Source organism: Ceratotherium simum, chromosome 20 (genome assembly GCF_057802395.1).
Source record: "Ceratotherium simum simum isolate JZ-2026a chromosome 20, ASM5780239v1, whole genome shotgun sequence".
Lineage (NCBI taxonomy): Eukaryota > Metazoa > Chordata > Mammalia > Perissodactyla > Rhinocerotidae > Ceratotherium > Ceratotherium simum.
In genome coordinates, this window is record NC_141919.1 from 43,296,990 (window position 1) to 43,316,355 (window position 19,366).

Sequence of the window (19,366 nt, forward strand, 5' to 3'; positions counted from 1 at the left end):
AATACCGAGTCACTTGGGGTCCCAGTCCCTGATGGTAGCAGTATTATTGAAAATTAGCAATTGATGTCTATATATAATTGATATCATTGATAATTTTGATATAAATGATAATTTCTCAGAAATTTAGGCTACCTTTCTCTGAGGATGATTTCTCCAGCCATGGTATATAACCTTTTTATATCATTCTTCTTACAGAGAGTCTGGAGCAAGGAGTCTAGAAGCAGTAGATGAGGAATGTATGCTGATGAGTGAGACTCCAATAACACCAGGGTCCTTTAGCAGGCATATCTTGAAAGCACTGATGATGAACTGTGTGACATATAAGAAAATAACCGCAGTTACCATGCGCTGCCCTCTCAGACCGCCTACACGGAGGTGACCAAATAAACATGTTTTTCCTTCAGTTTAAGGTTCTTGGAATAAGAATGATCTTTGTTATTTGAAGAAATTAAGGCTGCTTTGCAGCCTTTTCAGAGCACCAGTTACTTCTTTTCTAATATATTGCTAGTATGGCTCTGGCCTCCTGGAAAGCAGGAAATTCTAGGATACTACAAGGTGGGTGGTAGAATTTAGACCCTAGATATGGGAGAGTCATGGAGTGGAAGATTGTGAGGGAAGTAAAAAGAGCTATCACTCATTACATGCCTACCATGTGCCGGACATGCACTAAACAGTTCAAATAGATTATCGCAAGTCCTCATGACCTCAATTTTCTTTGATATTGTGTATAAAAAGGCACAGATGTTAATCTAGTTTACCTTAAATAAATCCCAGACAAACATGGTGTTACTCCTTTGCTCCCTTCAAAGGAAATTAAAATATAACAATAAAAACAACTACGAGAACACAACAGCCAACAACAAAAACAAGTAACATCACTGAACATGTAGTCTGTGTCAAATAGTGTTTTATAGTCCTTACATGCAGGATCTTATAAAATTCTTACACTAAGAGGTTGGTATTATTATTCCCATTTAGAGATGAAAGAACAGACTGGGTAGTTAGGTATTTTGCACCAGACCACAGAGTTTCCAGGTGGTAGAGCTTGCATTCTTAACCCCGTTTTGACTGCTTCCTTACTTATTTTCTTTTAACCACTAAGCTCTCTCTCATCCATTATTAGCCAAAAATAAAATAAAATAAAATAAAAGGCACACTGTTCCTGTGCCTAATGAATTGTCATATTTCTGAAAAACTGACACTTAGTGGGTGAGGCATTGTGGCCTAAATATATGGCACTACATTCAGTTCTAATTCTGGTTCTTGTAGGATCAGATTTGTCTTCAAAGTATAGAGTCAAGGGAGAAACTCTTAGGTGAATTTGAACTTCACAGTCACCACCCTTTAACAACTAGTTCTTATTGTTGGTAATCCTTTGCGTTATACTACCTTTCACTAATATAAAATTTTACATTTGTATCTTTGTCTATTTGCAGAGTTCTATTTGTCATCTTGTCTTGAAATGTTTGAGTTTCCTCCTGATTTTTTTTAGTATATTAAGTAAATATTTCCTACTTAAGTACAATCTCTTTTCAGCATTACAGCTGTATTAGGTTATCGATCAGTTCATTGGGAAGCTAACCAAATTCTGTTATATCTTTCAAGAGGTTCTAAAAAAAGGTCTCAACAAAATTTACTATCTACCTATTTGCTACCTAATGACATAAGAGGAAGCTGAATGGGTCAACTGTGAGGCAGGAAGGTTTCAATTCAGTGGAGGAAAGAAGATCTTGGTGGAATGAATTACTGACTTTAACTACTGGAATAAGCAGCTAAATAAGGTATGGAATCTCCATTTCTGAAGGACATTAGTGGTCACCTCTGTGAGTGTTGGGCAGTCTTGCCTGGGGGCTGGGGCTTAATTGAATGAGGTTCCTCCTAGTTGACCCAGCTGTTGTAATATACAGAGAATGATAACTTGAAAAGTATGTTTCATATTCATTTTTCCTTAAATTTACTGCAAGTTTAACAACTGATATATGTTCAATTTTTTTCAAAGAATAGAAATTGTGGTATTAGATATATTAGATGGGAAAAGAGTTTGTCAAGTTCCATATTCAAAAATTATTGTCATTTTTAGCATAAACATACCAAGATGAATTCTAGAAACCACCCTAAATTGGTTTTTTAAGTGGTAAAGGGAATATTTTAGAGAAAAATATAAAATGTTTTTCAATTGCAGCTATTTGAGAATTTTACCATTTCATTTTCTTCCCCTGGTGCCGTAAGAAAGGACCTTGACAAAGTGTGCATTGACCACTTTTCATTTGTGCCAGGTTTAGCTCTATGTCTGAAGGGCATATGCGATAAATTGGTCATACATTATCTCATTTGCAGTCTGAGTTTTATGAGCTCCCGTAAAACAATTACCATATATACATTTTACGATAAATGGGCAAACAAAGTGGCTGCAAACAATATGGAAAAGTCAATAATTAATTTCAGATTTCCAAATGTAGCAGAGACACTGGAGCTTTCTCTTCTTTTCAAAAGAGATGGTTTTTTTGTTAGGAATATGCAAGCATGTTAATTTATTACTGTGTGGTTTCCGTTTTTCCAAAGCTTGTCGAAGGCCTAATTTATGTGCAAGACTGAAAGCTGTTTAAACGGATAATATGCTTCCTTCACGAGAAATACCACCCCTTTATGCTCTATTAAATTCAGACATTGGCTCTATAAGCTACGTACCAATTATTTCTTTCCAGAAACAGCAGCATAGTTTTTTCCACAAAGGACAACAGATTATTGTAGTCTGCTATTAATCTCCACATAGTCCACAAAATACACAGGACTCTAGGGAGAAAACAATTGAGTAGCTATTTTAACATTTGCAAAGATGCTATATGGAAAGGAAATAAACAGAAGATGCTTGTCTGTTTGCTACTTATAAATTATTTCAAATCTCCCCCAAAAGATAGAAAAAGCCCTTAAATTAATCAATAGTGACCTGCTGACGTTGAAGCAGTACCTGTGAATGAACACAGATGGATCTTTTAAGTGGTTGATCTTTGTTTCCCCTGACATCATGTATGGCTGAGCACTGTACAATCTTGCATGCTCCATTAGTTAGATGGTGCAGTGAGTGAAACGCCTATTAACATCCTAAAACAGGTTCTTTTATGACAGTAGCATTGTTTGCTACATGATAATAGTCCAATTCTCATAGTAAAACCCAGAAAAATATACTAGTACCTCAGCATAACCCGTCATAGGCTAGAATTTAATCTAATGGCTGTGGATCATTTTGGGGGTGTTAACTACTTTAAGTAGCAGGATCGTTTACAAAACTATTAAGGCTGATACTGGTCCAAGTATCAAGATCTAAGGAGAATTTTAATAATGAGAAGCCACTAACTAAGTTATTTGTGTAAAAATTTTGACTTTTTCATTCATCCGATCAAAAATATTTGAGTTTTAACTTTCATTCAATAACTATTTATTGTACATTTATCAGTAGTATCAATAAAAAGACGATGGGGACAGAAATGCCTCTGTCTTCATAGAGCTTGCAATAAAGTATAGTGCTGATATTTTAATCTAAATAGTGTTTTTTATGCTCTAGCGGCAGTTATTTGATCCCTTCCTTCCTTCCTTCTGTCCTTTCTTTCTTCCTTCTGTCCTTCCTTCCTTCCCTTTTTTTAAATTAGCAGTCCCTTTGTTTCTGAACGAGGACTTCACTCTGCTCTATCCAAATGGACAAATATTTGGGTGGCATGATCACAGATCAAAGAGTGAGCCCCGGACTAGCTTAAGCCAATTGGTCTATCTGATTTCCCTAGAAATTGCATCAAGGATTGGTATGTGTAAACCGATCAGAGTTCATGAGATAACTGGCAAATATTAGTGGAATGTTTTAGGGGAAAGACATTTCCTCCTCTTTCCTCAAGAGCTACCAGAAGAAACTCTGACTGGCCCCCAAGACTTGGTGATGTGAAAATATGAACACTGAGCTACAATTGCCAGAGTGAGTTGGAGCTGACCCTTAACTGCTTCATGAGAGCTGATTGCACAGACCACTCTGCATTCAGTGACATCATATTTTAGGCCATGTTGGGAGTATTTACACCATAGAAATCACAAATGCTACAAATGAAGGCTTTTTTTTTCTTCTCTTCCTTCTTTTTTTTGGAAGAAGTAACTGCAGAGAGTCCATAGTGTAGAGACAGCATAAGGCCAGTGGAGAGCCTAGAGAAACTGGGTCTTGGTGATATCATGCGAACTACTAGATCAAGCTTTACTGGAAATCTGCCCTACTCCTGGAGGAGTTTTCAGTTATGCGAGAGTATAACATTTCCACACAATAATGAAAGTTTCATGGTCAAGGTACATTATTTTTTGAAAGAACATTCTAAATTAGCATCACTCAAAGTATGTCCTTAGATGCTAACTGAGGTTTCAGAAAAAGGTAATATGCGCACTGGGAATCTTAAGAGAGGGACTGCTAAATTTGAATATGTAACTCTTCTTCTCAAGGTACATCTGTTGGGCTCAGGGAGTTGACAATTTAGAAAAGACAGGTTAATTGTTGAAGACATGTGTTGCCTACAGAGTTGAAGGTTAAGTAATTAAACAAAATGTGGTATTGACCTAAGTACGGATTTCAATTATCAAATCTACTCCAGGAAAATTTGCAAAGCCACATCTGTGATTCTGTCCTAGTTACTAGCCATCTAGGCAGTGAGCTTAAGAGCTGAGACTAAAGGGAAAGAAAAATCCAAAATAACAGCGTGGTCAACTTAAAACTTCTATTATAGTATGCCCAGGAAGTAACGGAGTCACATGATTCTACCGAAGCTAAAAGAAAATATTTCGTGAGTCTCGACAATGAATAAATAACTTATATCGTACTTTTATTAATTTATTAAAAGTCAAAAGTAAAGAAACTATACTTAAACTATGATATAACAAATAATTAATTTAAAATAACTAATTAATTCTCTAAAACAAATAATTATTAATAGAGAAACATTGGTGCACTTTCTAAAGCTAATTTTTGTACGAAATTATTTTCTTGTGAATTTATTGATAATATTAGCAAGGGAATTAGACCTCAAGTATTTAATGAAGTCCTGATATAGGTCAGACACTTTTAGAAGTACAATGCCATTTCATTTTCCTGGCAACCTCATGGACAAAGGTCTGACATTCTCCATTTATTAAGTAAAGAAATTGAACCTCCAAAAGAAAAATTACTTTGTCAAAGGTTGTGTCCCGTGAGGGCAAAAGTTTGGGTCCAGCTCCAATGTCCATACTTAGCTGAATTAGATCACATCAACTAAATATCTTGATGCATATTTAATCTTAGTCCCATCAAAAGGATAAATGTATTCAGGAGGTATGAAAACTAAGGTGAAAAGTATTTTTAGTTTTGTTTAGATGATGCAGAATATGAACCAGGGGGCAACACTGAAATGGTTGAACTAATTCTCACACAAGTCCAAGTTGAGTTATAAACAATATTTGATGACAGTGCTTAACACGAATTAGAAGCTTGTTCTCTAACCTGGATTGGTACTTGGAAAATATTGTTATGGTGGAGGAAAATCCCAGCACATGGCCAGACTCTCGTGATCTTTAATGTGTGAGATAAGTAGGGAGTTTTGTTAGGATGTAATAATCAAGTAATTCTATCTCACAGCATCAGACAGATGACTCAGAGAAACAGGGGAATTTGGAAAATCAGAATTGTCCTATCAAAATAGGCTTTAAAGCACTAGCTGTGTGACCTTGAGCGAGTTAGTTAACCCTTAGTGGCCAAAAGTTTTGCATCTGTGACATGGGAATAATAAAACATAGCTCATAAGGTCATTGTGAGGATTAATTGAGATGATAACGAGCTAAAAACAGTACTTGATACTTATTAAGTGTAAACTTTCATTTAATGTTGTTAATGCTATTGTTATGACAAATAAAATGTTTTTCCTAGCTTTCTCATTTAGTAGCTGTAAGATCTTTCACAAATCACTGGATCTCTCTACGTCTTAGTTTTCTTCATTTGTAAAAATTGTCCTAATCTACTGTCATGCTGATCTTGTAGTGTTGTGTTCTGAGAATTAAACTAAACACTGCATATAAAAGTACTTTATAAAATGTAGCTCGAGGAGTGATGTGTTTATCATGTCCTCACTACAAAATCCTATGGATCTTCTCACTCCACATCTTTTTGCCACATTCACTTTTTTCTCAATTTTTTTTACTCATCTCCTCCATTCCTGTCTGACCAGCTCGTTTTATTTTCCTTTACAGAACACAATTTCTTTCTTGACCCTTTAATTATAAGTGTTCTGCAGGGCTCTCCTCTGTTATAACGATTCTATTCTAACTCGACTTAATCTCCACTACTCCTGTGACTTTGACATCTAAATCCTTATCTATAGCTTAGTCCTAGACCCAAATATCCTCATCTTAAAGTTAAATTTCCCAAATGAGGTTTGACAAAGACTAAATGATTAGTGATTGTCAAAATATATTGAATAAACTTTGTAAAGCTCTATCCAACTCCATTATTCCACTAGATATTCATAAAGAAGTAACAGAGCTGCAGTATCAGACGCCATTAAAATGAGATATTTATCACAATTCTTGGCTATAGGCTTTTGGGAGAAATAAGTAGACTCATAAGACAAACTAAGCAAATCCAGCCTAATGCAGTATGGCAGAAATTATTCTGGCATTTAATTTATAGCATCCTCTTCTTCCTCACCCACTTTCTTCTTCATGAAATATTTATTTAGCATTAATTGTGTGCAGAATACTAAGTTTTCTGAAGGAACAGAGAGGTGATCCTAGGGCGTGAAGAGGACTATTTTTAGCTTCAATTTGCTCCCATATTTTAAGTCTATCCTTACTCCTTGCACGACCTTTAGCTTTTGGGTTATCATAAATGCGAGTTACACAGAGAAATGAGTCCCTTTGTAAATACTCATTTTGACAAAGAATCTTGCTTCTGATTTGAAGTCAGTTTGAAAAAAGAAAAAAAAAGTTAACTCCATCAAGTGAAAATTGATAAGCAAGTCTGAATTGAAAAAGTGATTTTCTTCTAAATGGGATGATAACTCTTCTTTGGGAGATAATTACTGTTTGGAAACTGCTGATTTTATGCAAGGTCATAATAAGACATACATGAAAGTTACATTGACATGGGAATAACTGACCTATAGATACATACTTTACTTTATGTATTTAAAGCCTTGAAATGTAGTTTTCAAATAGTTTCTTCATTTCAGGCTACAAAACTCCTCGGAGAAAGGAGGACAAATTTACCTCACAGACGCCACCTGACTTATTTAAATTTTGAATTCCAAGTGAGTGAGGCTGTCCACCACTGCTTGAACAAGTACTAACATACTGGATTCCTATTCTTTTTGGTGAGAATATTGTATATAAACTACTTGTAATTTGCGTTAACAATTGGTAGTATATGGCAGAGAGACAGAAATGTAAAATCTTTAAAGAAAAGAAACCACTGGCAAAATATGACCGAAAGCTCTTTGGAATTGTTAAATGGAAAATAAAGGTTTATTGCTGCATGTGTAAGTGGAAACTTACCAGTATGGGGAAAACCGAGGAGTTGAGATAAAACCAAGCTCACATCTAACCATTGGTTAATTCAGGATAAATAAATCTATGTATAATTTCTTGGTTGCTGGAAAACTCAGTTATAACATTTGGTCTTATATCTCAATTAATCATCTTTACAATTCTGTGAAGAAAGTATTTATAATTTGCATTTTTGGAGATAAAATGTTACACTTATGAATGTTAAGATGCTTTCTCATGGCTGTAGAGTTGGTCCATGGCAGAGGCAAGATTTAAATTCAGATCTGTCTGGTCGCTGGCCCTGTGTTCTTTCCACTGTCTTATACTGTCATCTCATTACCTCTCTACAGAGTGAAGCAACATTATTAAAATATTCTATAGAATGTGATATGATTTAACACTAACCAGTGATTTTTCACATTATGGAAATCAATTTTGCACTAATCCATTTAAAGTAAACCACTCCATCTTCCCAGGTCCAGGTTTGTGGGACAGATGGTGTGGTCTGAGGTCATGGAAGAATGATACTGACTGATCCATGTGGGGATTATTAAGATGTTATGACCTAAAAGAATCAGTCCATCCTTACAAAGTTTATGAGCATGAAAACTGTAATTTGTATACTCATATCTTTCTTAAATATATTTATGGAAATATATAATGTCTTTTGATCTTTCTAATTAATACAATGCTGAAATATTGAATACTAGGATCATTTTTAGGACAGATTTTTTTTTATAAATGGAATATTATCATACTAATAGGCTTTATAGCTTAAAAAGCATATTATCATAGTTAATTTACTCACTGGACTAACATATTTATTTACTTTCTTTAATACCGCAGGTTGTGAGCAAGGTACGGGGGATATATCACCTAGTGAAATAGACGAAACTCCTGTCACAGTCTAGTTACACAAGGAAACAACGATTAAAACTGATATAAAGGCCCTGAAGGACGAAAACCTGGTTTTAGGAACAGACAGGAACCTGGCTTATCATGGGCGCTGAAGGGAGTTTTCTCATGATGGGAATAAATTTGAGCTGAGATCTGAAAGATGAATAGGAGTTAACTAAGGTGAAGAATTTCGAGAGCATGTTCCAGAGAGAGAAGGAAGTGTGTGCAAAGGCCCTGAAGCAAGAAGAGTATAATTAATTAAAGGAACTGAAAGCAGTTTGATTGAATCAAGACGGAAAGTAATGTGATGAACTTGCAGAAAGAGATAAGGTCCAGGCTACACAAAGCCCTATAGGACAGGTTAAAGATTTTGGTTTTGGCCTCAGAGTAGAGGGTATCCATTGAAATAGTTTAAGCAGCAGCAGATCTGATCAGATTTATGTTTGAAAAGATCACCCAGGCTTCGATTTAGAAAACCTTTAAGGTCACCAGAGTATATGGAGGGAAAACAGTAAGCTATTAAACAATAGTCAAGGTGAAAGAAAATGTTAGATTGGACCAGGGATCCAGTGGAAGTGGGCGTCATGAAAGTAGATGAATGAATTTTGGATTTTATGGCTATTACATGGGCCTCGGTATTTTAACTCGTAAAATTAGATTGTTTTTTGTGTTTTGAGTGAGCCAATAAGATGTGGAGTAGTACGCTGGAGATTTTCCAAAGGAGCAAGGGAAAAACTTTGTCTACAGAGCGTAGGTGAACTGGCAGTCAAATGTGGTGGAGGAAGAACGAAGTCGTTTTTCATTGTACCCTATGATAAGTTACCAGAAAAGAACTGTCCACAGAGATGGACAATACTGGAAGAAGACCAGGTTTAGACAGGAAGATTTGGAAGCAATATAGTGTAGCGGTTAAGCAATTGATCTCCGCACCAGGGAGGCCTGGATTCAACTCTTGGGTCTGAGACTTGTTAGCTGTATGGACTTGGACAATTTATTTATATTCTTTGTGCCTCATTTTCCTCATCTGTGAAATGAGGAGGATTATGATACTAATATTATCTTATTTACTCAGAGGATTATGTGGCACAAGACAAGAGCTTAATAAGTTACTATTATTATTATGAATCATTTTGGATGTGTTGAATTTTAGGTCCTTTTAAACTTTCAAATAGAGTTGTTGAGTAAGCTTTTAGATATATGGGTCTGGAGTTTAGAGGAAAGGTCTGGACTGCAGATTAATTTAGGAGTCAAGAGATAAATTTAGGTGGTAATTGAAATAATGGAAGTGGATGCGATTGCCTCCTGAGAAAATGTAGAGTAGAAACAGAAAAGGAAGTAAGACTTAGTTCTGAGGAACACTATCATTTAATGGCTAGGTAGGGGAAGATGGGCCTTTTAGAGAGACAGAGGGAAGTTAGCCAGACAGATAGGAAGAAAACCAAAATCTTTGCATCGTGTACATCAAGGAAAAATTGCACATGAAAAGGAAAGGAATGGTTACTATTGTCCAATGTAAGGTCATATGAGACAAAATGTGAAAGATGGCTGTTGAATTTAATTACATGGGGATCATAATGTAAGGTCAAGGATGATCTTAGCAAGGATTGTTTTATGGAATTATAGGGTCAGATGCCAGAATGTAGTGAATTGAAAAGTAATTTGGAGGCAAATAAATAAAAACAAAAAGAGATAACTCTTTCCAAAGTTTAATTGAAAGGAGGGGAGAGAAATAGAATTGTTATTTAGAGGGATGTGGAATGAAGAAACCTGAGGATTTTTCAAGATAGTGTGAAAAACCTCAAATCGATTCTCTTAGGAAATGGGCCACATATTGTAATTTCAATTAGAAATTGAAAATTACAAAAAAGTAAAGTCACCAGTGTGTCCATACTGAAAAGACAGAACTCAAATATTGGTCTTACATTGTCAATTTGGTCAGCTGCTCATCCCTTCAGATAGCCTGCAGTGGGACCAGGCACACATATGCCTGTCGCATTCAAACATCGCATATGTGAAGATGCTATTGACCAGAAATATGTTAGACCACTTGATTCCCTACATGGGAATATATGATTACTCTAATTCCATGTTTTCTCCAGGAGTTCCTGCTTTCTTCTACCAGTTTCTTTGTTGATAGATCCTGTTTCTGGCCTGAATCTTAACACTGACTCTGGCCTTCACTCCTTTTGGCTCTCAGTAGCTTCTGTCTTTTAGGTGGCTATTCATTTCTGTTTTATACCTTCACATTTCCTGACAGGCAGGCAGTCTATTGTCAAATATTTATAGACTGCCTATTGTGTTCCAGTCATTGTTCTAAGCACTAGGATACAGCAGTGAGCAAAAAACCAAAATCCAAGCCCTCAGGAAGCTCACTTTCTAGTGAGGGAGAAAGGTAAATATATGCAGACACACCCGTGTGCATAAATGAGTGAAGTAACTTATCCAAGATCACACAGTGGGGGAAATTTTGGCACTCTTGTGAGTGATTCCAATTAATTCTACTTAGGAACGTTAGGAAAATTTTCCAACAATTTGCCCAGCAGCAATTCTGCCTATGTTTTGTGAATTCTATGAATTACATAGAAAATCATCCGATTTTTATTTGAGTGATTCATGTATAATTTTTGTGGTGTGATTGAAACATCTTGCATGGTTGTTGGAATATACTTATGGTTGCTTTGCCTCACTTGCTGTATTTCCAGGGTGTGTAATGCAAAGGCCACTCAGGTAATCTGACTTCCTACCAATCTTGGATTAACTGGCTTTAAGATGGTCACAAAGTACCATAATGGTAACTTCTGGAAAATGGTCTTTTACTAGAGATATTTTCCTGCTGCTACTCCAGAAAAGACTCTGGGTAAGCTCCTGTTTTATGTCATGTAGTAGCTTGGAGCCAGTGTATGGTAGAGTCCATTGCATCCCACTAGGTCTGATAATATGTTTTCGGATCTTCAACAACCCTTCCCTTAAACAGTTGTGAAGTGAAGATGGGAAGGAATCAGGGGTGGGGACTATGTGAGCCTAAGATCAATGTTTGGGCTGCTTGAGTGTCCCAGTATGCCAACAAATGATTACAGAGTGATGGCACAGAGGAAGTGCTTAATGCTGATCTTCTACATATGAATCTTGATACTGGATTTTGCTGCCTTTCCCTAAGTTATTTCTCTTTTGTTCTCACCATTTCCCCCAAGCAATCAGTATTAGAATAGTTGAAACAATAGGAATCTCAAGAAATAGAGTATTATTTATTCATTTACTCCTTTATTTCATACATTTTAATGACCACCTATTGGGCAAGGTAATGTACAAGTTGTTGGGAATCCAAATATCAAAGACATAGTTAATGCATTCAAGTTGGTTACAATTTAGTGGAGAGAGACAGAAAAATAAACATAAAATTATCACAAATAGTGATAAATGGGAATAGAGCATAGTAGTTATCAGTCTCAGCTCTGGAGTCTGACACAACTGGACTGGGAGTCTAAATTCTATCACTTAGGGTTCTATCACCTTGGACAGTCATTTAACATCTGTGGGGATACCAATAGTAACTGAGACACAAAGATGTTATATAGATTAGATAAAATGATGCATTGAAGTATGTGTCACAGTGCCTGGCATATAATAGGTCAGCCTGCATTATTGTTGATATCGGTGTTTATTTATTATATAATAGAGGCACACACATGGTGATACTGGACAAGAGAGAGGACATTGAAGGTGGAGTGTCACAGAAGACTTTCTGAATAAGTGACAGTCTGTGTCTTGATACTTGAAAGAGGAATAGGGATTAGGAAAGGCAGAAGAAATAGGGGAGGGAAGGCCAAGGGTTAGTGCAATGGCTGGAAGCGTGTAATGAACATTTGGAGGGCTACAAGAAATTCCATACATTTGGAGAAAACTGTTAAAATGTGAGTGTGGGAAAGTCCGACCATGAAGGGCCTTGTGTGGTACTGGGGTACTGCAAAACCACCAAAGTTCCTTCTTTTCATGTATCTTGGCCATGTGTAAAACACCAATATCCTTCTAGTGAATTCATAAATGTTCTTTTCTAGATTTCAGCATTTCAGCAATATGTTGCTTGTAGTAAAAATAAAAACAATTCAAAATATTTAGCTAAAATAAGTTTGAAGTCATTTTACTTACCTTTGTGCTAATGGAAAGCGTTAAAGTTCAGCTCATACGGGAGTATCACTTTTCTAACCCTGTCGGAGGTAAGAAGCCTCTCTTAGAAATGGCACAGTCATTGCCCTCTCTTTGGCTCTTCCTACTTCTGAGAGGGTGGAGAGATGAGCCAGAGAAGCACCCAATTCTTCTTGGATAGAAGCCCAGACATCTTTGACTCTCTCTGCGTTTTTTGTACCTTTTAAATATGTAGGTAAGGGGGCCGGATACAGCTCCAAATACCTGGGGGAGTATAAAGCCAGTTATGATCCAGGATTATAGAGAAGCTTTCCTTCTGGCTTGTTCTTTCTCTGCATCTAGTCTAGGCAAAATGCCTTCCTACATGGGATTAGTTTAGGTCACCCTAGGGAATATCCTGGAGTGTGGAGCCAAAGTCCAGCTAGAAATAACATGTTCTTTTATTGTTCACTCTACTATACATTTATGTTTCCCCACTGACAGCAGTCGGGGTGGCTGCTTGTGGACGTAACTCTGTTTCAGGGCTCTGCCATCTCCCTTTATATAAATTATATCAATGGACACCACCATTTTGACATGATCTCTGATCAACTGCCTCACAGGCTTACTGTAAGGATTGAATGAGCTATCACATGTGAAACTTTCTAGGAAGTTGACTCAGATACGGTTGGTAATGTCCATTCATTCTGACTTAGCCTGCTGAGCAGGATAAAGGGAAAGGATACACAGGATCTGACTTCCCTATCTCTTTTCACGATGGTGAATGCAGGGGGAAATAAAAGGAACCCTTAGATTTACTTTTTTCCCCATCTTTGTTGAGTTTATATGAAAAGCACGAACCCACCATTAAATAATAAAATCTGTATATTGCTCAGAACAAGTCTAGTATTTTCAACACAAGATTCTTTATTGAAGATGAAGATTCCATTTTAAGTTCTTTTTTCTAATATTTTCTTTGCTTCTTTTTTGTGTATGTGTGAGGAAGACTAGCCCTGAGCAAACATCTGATGCCAATCCTCCTCTTTTTGCTGAAGGAACATTGGCCCTGAGCAAACATCCATGCCCATCTTCCTCTATTTTATATGGGACGCAGCCACAGCATGGCTTGACAAGCAGTATGTTAGTCCACGCCCAGGATCCGAACCTGCGAACCCCGGGCCACCGAAGCAGAGCGCGCGCACTTAACCGCTATGCCACAGGGCAGGCCCTGTAATTTTCTTTTTTTTTTCTGAGGCAGTTTCTCTTTGGGGAGAAATTGATAATATCTTTACTAAAAACAAACAAATATCAACAGCAAAAACACAGCTCAGGGTCAATAAATGTAATCTTTTTGGGGGTAGATTACTTTTTATTGAGAGATTTGCAGTGAAGGTGATTACATGGAAAGTGAGGGATATGAGAAACTGAACTCTTGTTTATTCTACATTGTTGGGAAATTTGGGAACTTTACTTTTTCTCAGATTTTGATTCTCTCTTTTTCAGGAAGTGAAGTTATGCCTGAAATGAATGTTAACAATCTCACCTGAGGCTAAAGAAAATGCTAGGCTACTTCAAAACAGGATCTCACCACTTTTGGCAGAAGGTCAAATTGGCAGAGCTAGCGATTCTGCTGTAGTCTGTTTTCTCCAGAGTTCACTGAAAAATGTGTAATTCCAGGAGTCTATGTGCTGGCTCCTTTTCTTTGTTGTTAAGAATTTCCTTCACTGAATCACTTCATAGTTACCTTTTCACATCGGTGTGTGCTCAAAATGTTTTCTCTTTTAATTAAACAAGATAAAAAACTTAGGCTTGGGTGGATATGGGTCTCCCCAAACTCTCTTTAAGGATAAAAGGACAAATAAAATAATGATGAACAAAAAAGTTGGCCTAAAGCCTCTTATACACACTATCACCTATACTGCGGATCTTCACAGCCATCTCTGGATACTCCCTGAAAAGTCTAACCCAGGGTCGGCTGTCTTCTGTGCATCTCCACCAGGCTTATCCTGTCTATATCTCAAAGTCAGAAGGAGAGAAACTGAACCCTTTATCAATGACCAAACTTCCTCCTTCTGTAGTCACTGACCTGTTGGATAGCAGAACATTTATCCCACCTCCCACATAAGGAACCTGTTTTTTTCCTCTCTTTTTTTGATTCATTCTACTAATATCTGTTGTCCACCTACAGTGTGCTAGATATGGTCTAGGTGCTGGCATTATTTTAGTGAAAACTCTGACAAAGATCCTGCCCTCATTCTAATGAGGTGACAGCAATCAAATGAACAAATATATCATATTATGTCAGGTAATGATAGACGCCATGAACAAAACGATGAAAATAAAATTAGCTCCTTTGGTCTTCTAGTTAACGGCATTTGATAACTTTATTCCACCGGCATTGTTTTCAGTCTTGTGTAATTCACCTTTTACTGGGTCTTCACAGGTATTTTACTGAATTAAGAAAGACAGCAGCTAGCCAAAGTCATTGAACTGGAATTCCCTGTTCACCCTCTTTCTGTCAGTGATGCTGCCCTTCTTCCAATATTGTTGGATGTCTTGTTCAGTCTCTTATCTTTGATTCTCTTTCAGTATCTCTTTCATTTCTCTTCTCTCACTTGCTGCAGCCAGGATTTTACTTCTGCTTATTCCATATGGTAGCTGGATGCCAACAGTCTCAGATTTTATTTATTACAACATCAATCACCTTGAGAGAGAGGGATCTTGGCAGTGGTTTGTTGATGAAAAGAAGCCTTGATTTTTGGCATATCAAGATTTCCATGTGTAAATACTTCCATCACGGCCAAATTCAAGCTACCAAAATGACATCACTGAACACGGAGTTTGAGAAAGGTCAGATCTTAAATGTACAATTCTTACGTGTGTGTAGACGTGTAACTATACCTCAATCAAGATACAGAATATTTGCATTTCTTTAGAAAGTTCCTTTGTGCCCTTTCCAGTTAGTACCCCACTCCCACGCCAAGGCAACCACTGGTCTGATTTCCATCACCATAGGTTAGTTTTGCCTGTTACTGAACTTTATCTAAGCTTAATCATAAATTACATGATCTTTTGTATCTAGTTTCTTTTGCTGATCATAGTTTTTTGCTGCATATGTCAGTAGTTCATTTTTTTTGCCTAAGTGCTATTTAATTGTGTGAATATACTACACTCTGAGTATCTATTCTATTGGTGAACATTTGGATAGCTTCTAGTTTGTGGCAATTATGAATGAGGCTGATGTGAATATTTTTGGATATGTATTTTTGTGGACACGTTTTTATTCCTCTTGGATAAATATTGAAAAGAGTAAATTGTTGGATCATGGGGTAGATGCATGACAACAGCTGCAAACTGTTTTCTAAAGTTTTTGTATAATTTTACATCCCGTCAGGGATGATGCTATTTGCACTAGATCCTTAACAACTCTGGTACTGGTATTGACAGTCTTTTGAATTTTAGCCATTCTAGTGTGAAGTAGCATCTCACTGTGGTTTTTACTTTGTATTTCCCTGCAACTAATGATGCTGAATACATCTTCTTGTATCCATTGGCCATTCATATGTCTTCTTTTGTGAAGTGTCTGTACAAATCATCTGTTTCCTTCTTCTGTTCTTCATGTTAATCTGTTTTCTTTTGTGTTGTTTGTCTTTCTGTTATCGAGCTACAAGAATTTTTTATATAATCTGGACAAAAACTCTTTGTCAGATGTACATACTGCAAATATTTTCTCCAAGTCTGTGCACCACATTTTCTGTTTTCTAAAAGCTTATATTTTATTAATAACAGTTTTTAATATTGATGGAATCCAATCCATCATTTTCGGGTGCTTTTTGTCATCTATTTAAGAAATATTTGTCTACTTTAAGGTCATCAATATATTCACTTATATTTTCTTTTAGAAACTATATGATTAGATTTATGTTTAGTTTTCTGATTCATCTCAAATAAATTTTGGGTTTTGGTGTTTGGTAGGGGTCAAAATTCATTTCTTTCCATGTATTTATCCTGGTGTTCCAGCATCATTTGTTTAAAAGACCTTCCTTTCTCAGTGACTTACTGTGGAAATGAGGAAAATTGTTTGATCATATGTATGTGAGATTATCTGAATTTTCTGTTATATTCCATTGATCTATTTGTCTATTTTTAAATGAATACAACACTTTTTTGATAAATATTGCTTTACATTGAGTCTTCAAATATGATAATGTGAGTTCTCCAACTTTGTTCATTTTCAAGTGTCTTGACTGTCTTAGTATCTTTGCGTTTCCATATTAATTTGTAGAATCTGATTGTCTATTTCTGCAAAACATCTTTAGTAAGTTTAATTTGGAATGCATAGAATCTATAAATCAATTTTAGGATAATTGACATTTTGATGATGTTGAGTCTTCTGATCAATGAACAGGATATATATCTTCATTTATTTATATAGTTTTGTAGCTTTTAGATAAAGGTGCTATTAATTTATCCCTAAATGGTTCAAGATTTTTATTAATGTTGTAAATGACATTTGAAATTTAATTACCCAATTGTTCACTGATAATATGTAAAAATATATTTTAAAAATATTGACTTTATATACTACACTCTTGCTAAATTTATTTATTAGTTTTGATATTTGTTCTGTAGATTCCTTAGGATAGTCTATGTAGATAATCATGTTATTTGGTAATAGAGACTATTTTAATTCTTTCTTTCAAATTTACTTATCTTTTATTTTTTCATCTTACTTTATTTATCTGATTAGAACTTCCAATACAATATTGATTAGAAGTGGCAAGAACAGAAATTCTTGCCTTATTCCAATCTTGGGGGGGAAGGATTAAAATTCTTACCATTAAGCATAATATTAGCTGTAGACATCTATTTCAATGATCGTGTGTTTTTCTCTTTTGTTCTGTTAGAGTGGTGAAATAAATTGATTTTTGAATGGTACTGTAATCTTACATACCTGAGATAAACCTCGTTTCATATATTACTAGATCCAATTTATATATTACTGAATATGATTTCCTAATAATTTTATGATTTTTAAATCTATGTTCAAGAGCAATCTATAATAGCTTTTTCTGATTTTTTTCAGTTTTTGGTATCAGAATTATGATTATCTTATAAAAGCAGTCATAGAATATACCTTGCCTACTAGTTTTTAAGAGTTAGTTAAAAATTGATATTTTTCTGTTTTTTAAATTTTGGAAAAAATTCACTTGTGAAAACATCTAGGCTTAGATTTTTCTTAATGGGGAGGATTTGATTACAAGTTGAATTAAAAAGATATATATAGGAATATTAATATTTTTCATTTGTTCTTATATCAGGTTTGATAAATTCTATTTTTCAAAGAATTATTAATTTCATCTAAATTGTCAAATTTATTAGTTTAAAGTTGTGTATAATATTGCCTTATCCTTTTAATGTCTGTAGACTCTGTAGTAATAATCTCTCGTTCATTCCTCAATTTGTAATGTGTGTTTTCTTTTTGTTTTGCTTGATCACTGTTGTTATGGCTTATCTATTTAATTAATCTTTTTGAAGAAACAATTTCACTTTTGTGGATTTATCTCTATGCTTTTTGTATTTTATTGATCACTGATCTGTAATTTACTATTTCCTTCTTCCTAATTCAGGTTTGATTTGCTCTCCTTTTTCAAACCTATTAAAGTGGAAAATTAGATCACTCATTTATGTCTCAAATTTTTTTCTAAACTGAAAATTTAAATTATAATAAAATTTTCTCTAAGTCTTGCTTTAACTATTACAGTTTGAAATATTTTCTAATTTTCTTTGTGGTTTCTTCTTTCTTCACTCTTTATTTAGAAATGTGTTGCTTAATTTCCAAATATTTGAGAATTTTCTTTGTCTTTTTACTGTTTTGTAATTACTGCCATAGGATTAGAGATTCAGAGAACAAAGCTGTAAGAACTCCATTCTTTTAAATTTATTGAGACTTGTTTATAGTCTGAGATATGGTCTATCTAAATGTGCAGTGTGCACTGAAGCTAATGTGTGTTTGGAAGTTATTGAGAGTATTGTTCTGTAAATGTCTGTTATTTCAATTAATCGATAGTACTGTTCAAATCTTCTACAGCCTTACTGCACTTTTGTCTAGTTTTTCTATCAATTAGTGAGAGAGAATTACCAAAACCTCTTCTTATGATTAAAGATTTGTCTGTTTCTCCATTTAGTTCTGTCAGGTCTTGCTTTATTTACTTTGAAACTCTGTTTACGATGCATATACATTTGTCATTTTTATGTCTTCCTCAATAATTGACCCTTTTTGCATTATGAAATTTCCTTCTCCATCTCTTGAAAAGTCTACTTTGATCTTATTATAGTCTCTCCAGATTTTTTATACTTCATGACTGCGTGGCATATCTTTTTCCATCCCTTTATATTCAAACTATCTTTGTCTTCATACTTAAAGAAATCTCTTACAGTCACATAGTTAGGTATCACTTTTTAATCTAATCTTATAGTCTAGATTTTCATTGGAGTATTTGGACAATTTAAATCTGGCCATTGCTTTCTACTTGTTCTATTAGTTGCCCCTCCTTTTCTGCTTTCTTCGAGATTAGTTGAATATTTTTATTTTTTAGTACTTCTTTTTGATTATTCTGCTTTTTTTTTAACCTACAACTTGTGTTATTACTTTTGGCATTATAATATGCAACCTTAACTTATCACATTTTACTTATAACTTGTATTGTAATACTCCTGTAAAATTTAAGAACCTTACAACAGTGTAATTCCATTAGCCACCTATCCTTTGTGTTATTGTTGTCATATTATTACAAATGTTATAAAT

General features: G+C 35.2%; 1 protein-coding gene and 1 long non-coding RNA gene across 3 annotated transcripts in view; both read left to right on the forward strand.

Moving 5' to 3' along the window:
* The window catches only part of LOC147914443 (uncharacterized), a 300,164-nt gene that overhangs the window by 164,035 nt on the left and 116,763 nt on the right, over window positions 1-19,366 (forward strand). The gene's annotated exons all lie outside the window — the stretch shown is intronic.
* On the forward strand, window positions 49-12,547 carry LOC147914444 (uncharacterized). Its single transcript, XR_015555465.1, has 4 exons — window positions 49-375; window positions 1,606-1,781; window positions 7,227-7,367; window positions 11,139-12,547. It is a non-coding gene; the product is annotated as an uncharacterized LOC147914444 (long non-coding RNA).